The sequence below is a fragment of the Thermobia domestica genome, chromosome 11 (genome assembly GCF_964235325.1).
Source record: "Thermobia domestica chromosome 11, izTheDome1.hap1.1, whole genome shotgun sequence".
NCBI lineage: Eukaryota > Metazoa > Arthropoda > Insecta > Zygentoma > Lepismatidae > Thermobia > Thermobia domestica.
In genome coordinates, this window is record NC_137464.1 from 245,373,076 (window position 1) to 245,382,688 (window position 9,613).

The 9,613-nt window shown below is 37.0% G+C and overlaps 1 protein-coding gene across 1 annotated transcript in view; it reads right to left on the reverse strand.

The window, feature by feature from the left end:
* Positions 1-1,456, reverse strand: part of stet (rhomboid serine protease stem cell tumor) — a 1,160,693-nt gene extending 1,159,237 nt beyond the window's left edge. Inside the window, exon 1 of the mRNA XM_081731925.1 lies at positions 558-1,456. The gene's annotated coding sequence lies outside the window, so the exon portion shown is untranslated. The remainder of the gene's footprint in view (positions 1-557) is intronic.
* Between the last annotated feature and the right edge of the window lie 8,157 nt (positions 1,457-9,613).

Consider the following 9,613-nt stretch of genomic DNA (forward strand, 5'->3'; position numbering starts at 1 on the left):
TCGGAATGCGTATAACTCAAAATCAAATTTAGAACATTCGCAGTTTTGGCATTGGATCGACGAGTGCGTTTTATCTTGTTTTTTTCTTGTTATTTGATACTACATTATAGTTTTTTTTTTTAAATTTTTTGGGCCCCCAAGCAAGTCGGGCCCTACGCTATAGCTTGTTTAGCTTATACGTAAATCCGGCACTGAATATCATTGAACCACATGTTGAAACTGTGAATGCTAAAAGTTTGTTTTAATTCTCAGAATTATGGGTGATTACATTAACAACAAAATATTCTAGCTATGCCAATGCCTGATTGCCATAACAGCCAATTCGATCAACTGCTTGAATTTGTCACCGCTTTTAATGGGCGTTCCTTGGAAAGCATAACAATTTGTTAAACCAATAGGATCGATTTGAAAAGTACGTAAATATTTCAAACCTTTTTGATTGGTTGATGACTTATTTAGCGCCAGAACTCTACATCGATTTGTAAAGATTTGGCGCAGATTAAAAGAAAATGAAAGTGTCAAGCTAGTTGCTTTAATTATAACAATTATTTACTTACCTTATTTTAGACAAAACAAAATTTGATGTCTTGTAACCGAATCCCATACAATGTAGACGATGCACAATAAAAAGTATATGAGTCTAACTGCCAACTTTTTTTAAAAGAAAAAAAAATAAAAACCAAAAACCAAATCAAATATCGTAAAACAGTATATAAACAGAACACAATCACAAGTTATGAATCTCTTTTTTGTTTTTCTTCACAATCTAATGAGTGCATCAAAGACGGAAACAGTAGATAATAAAAAGGTCAACGACTCGGAAAAGAAATATTAAAAGAAAAATAAAATGACGTTAAAATGCAGGCAGCTGTTAGTTTTCTCGGCAGTTTGCTGTAATGAACGAGGCAATTGTTATCAAGGTCTTTTTTATCAAACACACTGACATAACTTGCACACACTGAACGTTGTTTACGTTCCGAACACAATAGAACAAAATGTTAAGCACAAACAAAAACAAGAACAACAACAAGAACACACTTCATATGCCAATGTTTTTGTGACGTAGCGTTTACATAAACAGCCCGTACGGTGTTATTCGTCCTGTCTCGATAGAAGCAGAAGGCTTACTCAGCTCGTTGGCTGAATCATCCTACTGCAACCAAACCCGTTGCTATAGTAACGGCATCCTTGGTAACCCTGACATTGCCACTCGCTCCGTTCCACCCCCCTTATAGCAAAGGGGTGAGCGAGGGTGGATTGGTGCCGCGAGCCACCCTCTGTAACTCACACGTAAACCCTCGTAGTAACAGTATATTGACCCCGAGCGCGGAACGTTGAATAAGAGAACGTGCTTTGGCAACGAAGGGTGTAGACCGGCCAGCGAAGCAAGTTGAATCACAAGCTTGCTTCCGCTTTTCAGTTGTTTTCTTTTTCTCACTTTTTTTTTAAAGGGACACGATGACACGCACACACTGAGAATGTGATAGCACAGGAGGCTAACGATAGGATTAGTAGGGAAAACACTGGACAACTAAGTACCGAAATTTGCCGCTTTGAGGCGCTTTAGTCGCTATCACCGCCCCTTTTCAGTAGCACGCAGTACAAGAACTGAAGGAAGAACGTCACGTGAATGTCACTGATACCGCATGGCGATGTTTTGGCTACATTATTGGATCGAACGATTCGGAACTGGAACGGATTCGACACATCGAGTGACTTGTTCGCAATGCTAACTTTTAACTAATTTCTTGTTGAAATACTGTGTGTGTGTGGCGCACAATGCAGGTTAAAGAGAACTATTAAAAGTCACAAATCATTTTAGATTCTTTCTGAGTATGATCTCAAAATGAGATCATACTCAGAAACCCTTTAAGGTTTATATGCCAATATAAAATTACTGTTTGAGGTCCTTTGTGGTAAAGTAGCCACCATTCGCGTTTTCTGCGAGCATGGTGCTGGGTTCGATTCCTGTTAGAAATCCAGAGTACTGGCTCTGGAATGGATGGACTTCGAGTTTAGCGTTCCTTAGCGAGGGTATATGAGACGTGGACCTATAGCCAGAGCCGTAGCTAGGGAGGCCTGAGCGCTGTCCGCCGAACGAGGGAGATGAAAGAAAAAGTGTTGGAAATGAGTAAACGACGTGTCGGTCGGAAAAATAGTGCTGCCCTAATACAGTGGACTCTTTTTAATTCGAAGTCGAAGAGGACACGAAAAAACTTCGAATTATCCAAAATTCGAATTATCCAACAACATTCATTTTCACATATATAACAACAAACAAACCAAAGTACTGTGCATCAAAAACATATTCATATGGTGTAGACCTTACCTTTAAAGCAGTTTATTATTTGCGTGATCGAATACAGCAAACTAACAAACGACATTGACTCCACATAATTCAAACTACGTGTACAATGGAAAATATATTTACGTACAACACTACAACATACATTGAATAGCCCAAACATTAAACACCAGTAACAATTTGAATACTCTGTTCTTAGTTTTAAAAAGTCATAAACCTCATTTATTTAAATTTGATTGTTTGTGTACGTTCAATAAATCTTGAATTTCATGTATTGCGTGGAATACGATATTAATAACATTTGGTTGTCTTTATCAATAATTCACCTTAAATTTTCAACCAATTCTGAAACAAGATGAGATTGGCACACGTTCTCTATCTTTACTTCTTCCCCAACTCACCTTCATCTTTATCATTACATAGATTTTCTATTTATCTTTTGTATTACTCTTCCCTATGGCTGCATCTGGATAACTCAAAACGCGTTAAAACTGTATTTCTCTGTTTACATCTGTCAAACATTAACATTTTTCAACTGTATTTACTTCGAATTATCCAAAACATAGGTCCAAAAGTTCGATTTATCCACGATTTTTTGCTATTGTTTTCAATACAGTTTTCAAGGGGAATGGACTTGTGTTCGAATTATCCAATATTTCGAATTATCCAAGTTCGAATTAACGAGACTCCACTGTAAATTAATATTGTCGGTTTGCAAAGAAATAGATTTGTTAAAAATTTTCTTGCTCGCTCCGGTCGCAACCCAAACATCTCAATAAGTCAAATCAAGTTTTCACTTATTACTTAAAAAAAAAAAAAAAAAAGTTATTATATATGGTTTGTTAATGACGATGCCGACTAATAACTTATAGTTTACGCAAAAGCGTTTTCAAAATCAGAAACGGTCGAAGTCTCAAGTACGTGTTCGTCGTCTAGCTCGTGATGAGTTTGCTTAGATAATCACGGTTTTCTACCCAATCGGAATAACTATAACGGTGAGAATGAAGGCTTTGAGAAATTCACAAAGAAGGTTCCTTCTGAATTCCTGTTACATTTCACAGAATATTTTTACCGTAAAAGAATGGAAATGAAAATGCTATTTGTGTAGTCACACATAATAAAATTACCAAAGTTTACAATTATTACTGGAAATTAATGCTGTTAGACGCCCATTTCGAACATTTTAAAAACATACAGTTTCTAATGTATTGAAATTTTATTTCTTATCAATAGTATAAACGTTGTAAATAGTTGTACTGTAAATTTTCATAACTATTCTCCGAGTGAATTTGATACCAATAAAAGGTAGTTTCTTCAAGTTTTACAAAAAGTACAAAATAAACCTCTTAAAAACAGATCTTATTTATAAAAGAATACACAATTATCGGTTTTGGCCAAGGGCGCCCATGTTGTGGTTTCCAAGGGGAAGGGCATGAAAAAGCGACATTTCAAATATAGTTTCAAATTTTGCTGTAACTATTCTAAAAATTCTATTGAGTTTTCGATATTCCGAAGTACAATTTCCTCTAGGGGGCGAGCGCCCCTCTTGCCCCCCCCCCTGATGGTAAAAATTCAGCGCACCATAACAACAAAAGTTGCTTGTCTTAAATGTAAAAGAAAGAAAAAAAAGTCAAAGCTTGGTAAAGTGAGTGTAGGGGGCGCCGAAATCTCTAGCTACGGCTCTGCCTATAGCAGCGTTTCCCAACCGGTGTGCCGCGGCACACTGGTGTGCCGTGAATAGGCCGCTGGTGTGCCGCGAGGAAATCGAAACAAATTATTAATTCTATAGCAGTCAAATTGCAAAACATAGGGAAAAATATCTATTTGTATTTAACATTAACATGAACCTCTACTATGTATCTACAATTTTGAGTTTCACACTGTTACTTTTCTGTACATTTTTAATGTTGAAATAGTATTTGTTATCATTGTTATGACCATTATTGCTTCTTTATTATTGCAGACTGTTTCCTAACTTGAAATTTTAAAATACATTCAGTCCTTCTGACAAAGCAAACATGCATAGAAATTACCTACATTTGTGTTTTAAAAGAGAAAGAGATTTGTTTGTTCATTCGTTATTTAGTGATCTTCCTTCTTAGTGAACGGTTGGATACAGTTTTCAAGAAAAAGTGTATTTTTAAAAGCCTTGGTCACATATCTCATTGCAGTTGTTTTCTATTTTTAAATTAGAATGAAAAAATAAGCATAATGATTTACCACGGGGGGAAATCAGTGATCGAGCTTTCATCTCTGTGGGAAGGAGATCAGTAATCAAAGAAAAAAATTTCCACGGTATTTTATATTTACAAATAATAATAATAATATCTATATGGGTGTGCCGCGATAATTCAAGTTATACCTATAGTGTGCCGCAAGTTAAAAAAGGTTGGGAAACGCTGGCCTATAGCTTAATGCGGGATCCGAACTTCATAAGCTACCTCCTGTAACAGAACCTGGGTGTAATGGTTCTGATTCTCCTTTAAACAACACTCTTCGGTTGTTTCATTATCATAAATATTCAGTCTTTACTGATAGGTCACTACGCGTAAACTATGAAGTATTCAGTCACCACGACCCTCAACTAACCTCATCTTAAATAATTGTCTGTTTTAATACCCCCTTTCATTCCCTTCCTATTTTTCCTTCCACGGTATATTTTGTCCTGTTTCTCATGATTCAGCTTTCTCTCAGCTCATGTTCCAATAAGTTACTCTCCTCCCTTTTTAATTACAAGTGAAATTGTTTACTGGCTAATTGATAGAGCCAGGCAATATTTCATTTTCTTTCGCTTGTTTTGAGAACTTTGAACTAGTTCCGTGATGAACTAAGGAATCAAAAAAATCACCGGAACGTTACATAGAAGAGGCCTACGTCATAAAAGCTTGTGACGTCTCATCACCCCTTTCTCTTTTTCGTCCTCCTCTTTAGAGGTTTTACTTAAACGCGCCGGCGCCTCGGAATGAGATAAAAACGACGCGGGAACGGAACAGGCAAAGCAGGCATCAGTTCTTCAGATACTGAAGCAGAAGCAGATCCCTATATAACACATGCCAATAGATTATCTGTGTATCACCAGTTACCCAATGACTCACACAGCCTTTTGGAATTATTGGAAGGGAGAAAAAAAGGGGGGTTGTGTACAAGGAATGGAGGGGTTTTCTATAGTTAAAAAAAAAAACGAAAAGAAAAGAAAAGAAGTGGAGATTGAATAGTGAACAGTGGTGCCATATTTAACATTCAGCAGGGGATGAAACTAGCGGTATATGCAAATAGGGTTCCGGGTTCTGCACCCCGCCCTTCAAGAAATTATGAAAAATTTAAATAATTAATACTGTATATGTATAGAAAATTAAAATAATATTTTTAGTTTAACGATCCAACGATTATGCATCGAAGTTAAGGCAAACAGTTATGATGAAAATGACTGAATCGGTGGAATGAAGAAAATGGGAGAAAACAGGATAAACCGGAGAAAAACCACCCGCATGGTATTTGTCCACAACAAAATACACTTTAGCGGGAACTGGGAGCAAATCAAGTACCCAATGTATAGAAAAAAATCTAAATTGATGTGAAGTCGGCAAACACTTATTTATTTATGTATAGAAATGCCCTACATAATGGGTAGTTCCTTATACATACAGACAGTGGAATAACTAAGAGCTTGGGGACCCGCCCGCATACCGTGGGTTGGGGCCCCTTCTCTACGTCCCATTTCATGATTTGGGGCTCCCTGATGGCTTGGGGGTCTCCCGCAATGCGGGGTCTTAGGGGCCATATTTACGCCCTTGAATACAGAAGCAGTAACGTATTTAGGATTTTGTTTCCGAGGCTATGCACAACACGTGAATAAGCCCTTATATTTTTCCTTTTGGGTGCCGCCAAATTTTAACGAAGTAGTGCATATAACAAATTTATTTCGGGGAGTCTTGAGCCCGATAGTCCCCCTAATTACGCCAGTGATCAGAAGTATAGTACTTGCATCCAGAGATAATTTCAAATTTTCCTCCGAGAGAGGATTTCTAGCATCATTATTTCGTCTATTTAATTCTTTCATACGTTTGTGAGATAAATTGTAAGATTTGTGTCCGCCATTTTAGGTAAAATAAGGATCTTTGTTATGCTTAATCCTGGTAACACCAAAAATGGCAGACAATAGAAAGAAATCGTGGAATAAAACTGGAGGAATAATAAAGGAGAACATTCCCTACTACAGTGTGTTAAGAATTGAGACATTGACATACATGTTATTGACATGTTAACTATCAGTCAATATTTTTTTACGAGGGCCGTTCGGAAAGTAACCTCCTACTGTTAAAAAAGAAACACCAAAATAAATAAGAATTTATTATATACATTTGAAAACAACTACTTTGCTCTATGTTTCAACATAGTTTTCATAAACATTCAAGCACTCTGTACTAGGTTAGAAATTCCATCAGCATAAAAATCTCCCGTCTGTGCCTTAAGGCAGCCTGTGACTGCATGTTTCAGCTTGTCCTCATCAAAGCGCTGAGATCCAAGTCACTTCTTCATATGCAATAAAGAGATGATAATCGCTGGGTGAAACGTCGACTTTCACAAACTTTGCCATCAATTTGCTAAAAGAGTTCATCAGTTACCATTGATGGCCTGACCCTCCTCTCTTCGTCATGAATATTTTGTTCATCCACTTTTAAATGAATGAGCACATTCACGAACAACTCCTTCACTCATCACACTTGGTCCATACATGGCCCAAAGTTCCCAATGAATATCTGCTGCCGAATAGTTGTTTTGCCGTAAGAAATCGTATAATAGCTCGCACCTCGCACTTGGCGGGGTTTTCAATTGCAGCACACATTTTGTGATGCTACAAAAGTGGAACTAGTGATCAAACAACCGTCACTCTACCACGGCTGGATGCAGACTGATCTACCGCGCACGTCTGTGCACAGATGGTAACGCTGCATCCATTACCTCACGCACAGCGACCAATCAGAGGTTACTTTCCGAACGCGCCTCGTATTTACTGAATGAGAAGTTTAACCTTTACCAGATGAACTAGACGAAAATGAAAATTAATTCTAATCAAAAACTGAGTTTCAAAAAGCCGAAGAAAAAGTGTAATTTTCCTTATATTGATTTAGTTTCCATTGAAAACATATAAACTCCTTAAGATATGTGTGTACCATGCCCAGGGCTGTACCAATAAATATGAATATCGAGAAATCGAGTGAAATGAATAATAATCAGTATTTGGGAAATGAAAAAAAAAAACTATTCGTATATATACAGTAAGTAACAGGGCCGTGCCGTGTGGGGGGGCGAGCCGGGCGACGGCCCCGGGCGCCGAAGTAAAGAGGCAAAAAATTCGGGAGAAAAGAGGAAAAAGAAAAATTGCTTGGAATATATGTATGGGGGCGCTGTCGTATACTCTCGCCCCGGGCGCTGATTTTCCACGGCACGGCCCTGGTAAGTAACAAGCACTTTAGAAATGATCTTTCTTGCCGATTCAATAGGAATGTCTGTCCTTACATACCGATTCAATATTAATAAATTTGAAAAGAAAATTTGCCGATCCCCCGGGTCATGATCCAAATTGGATCATACACAACTATGATTCTCACTAAGTTCATTACTTTATTTTTTTTTAATTGGTGAGCCAAGAGAATGTTTTATGATTCCAAATCACTGAGAATTTTTGTTTAACCTAAATTGTGGGGTATGGCAACATTGAATTATGGGAGAAGAGGAAACAGTTTTTTTTTTTTTTTTTTTAATCTTTGATGAAAGAAGACCGCAACTGACACGTGCGGGAACTTGAATGAAGGAATCCATCCGAACTTTAACGCACTTCTGCTTCAAGGCACAGAAACTTGTCCAGATACCTCCCAAGCTCTTGTATTTTGATGTTGGCTCCCATTATTTCAACTACCAACTAGGATTTCTGATTACTATTGTTCATTAAAAAGAAAAAAAAGTAATTAATTAAACATCTTTCACCAACTAATTTCTTTTAATTATCTGAAAAACCGACTGGTTGAATAAAATTTCTTTTCAGTGGATTAGCGTAGTGAGCTGCTGGAAAACAAATTTTAAAAGTGTTTCAACCCTAGTTGTAGCAGATTACGTGGTCTCCACTCTCCAGTGATCGAATGTAACGGTATGAGCCTGTATGGTATACCGTTAGATATCACGATGTCCAAGATCATACCAGCTATACTTTTAAAAAACAAGAATTTTAGGCAGAGGCAGATTCAGGACGGACTTCTGGGGGGGGTCATAATACTGCTACCTAGATCTACTTTTAAGAGCTCTGGGGTGGGTTTTATTTATATATAAAATAAGAAAATTTTCTCTTCTGGGGGGGAAGGCGATCGCCCCCCCTGGATCCGCCCCTGATTTTAGGAATGATCAAAAAATGGATCAGAAGATTGCGATCTTCGCCAATAATTAGCTTTTGGATCAGGGGTCACCAAATTTTTGAACGGTCCCTAAATCGAGTTCTCGTCTCCAGATATAAGGCCTACAAGAAAATTTTTGATTGGAATACATTGAATCTTATGTTGTATTTTTGGATCAAGGGCTACAACATTTTTGAACGGCTCCTAAATCAAGTTTTTGTATCTTTTTACAGAATAAGGGCATCATACAGAGTTAAGTGATGGTTTGAGTTTGGCTACACCATATGTGGTTCTCCAGATAAAAGGCCTACAAGAACATAATTCATGAAAATACATTGGATCTTTTGATTTAATAAGATCTATTACTGTGTACTGAAGTACTGCTAAGGCAGGTTTATGCATATGAGCATACAGGTAGTAATTTATCCAATTCAATCAGTGATGGTCTCAGTTTTTTTAAAAAAGATATTTTCCTCATTCGCCTCCTACAACTTTATCACATGACTCACTGTTTTATTTTTTTTTTTTTTTTATTCATTTACTATTTAGCATCAAGTACATAATTATTCGAAGACAGCGATCACTTTGAAGTTAAGAAATTATGGTGACAATGTGTTCAAAAAAAGAAAAAAGAAAAAAAGAATGGTTTCTGTTGATTACAAAAAGAAAACTGTTATAGGAATCAAGGGTAGATGTCGTACAACATTAGAGAAACTGAATAAAAAGTCATGAAGAAAAAGAAGTTACGGAAAGGCTACAACACACCAGTTCACACAAAACAAACTTTTTAACCTTTGAAGTATTAGGATCACGATAGTGGGCCTTGTAAGATTGTAATGTTATTAGGATCATGCTAGTGGGCCTTATAAGATTGTAATGTTATTAGGATCACGCTAGTGGGCCTTATAAGATTGTAATG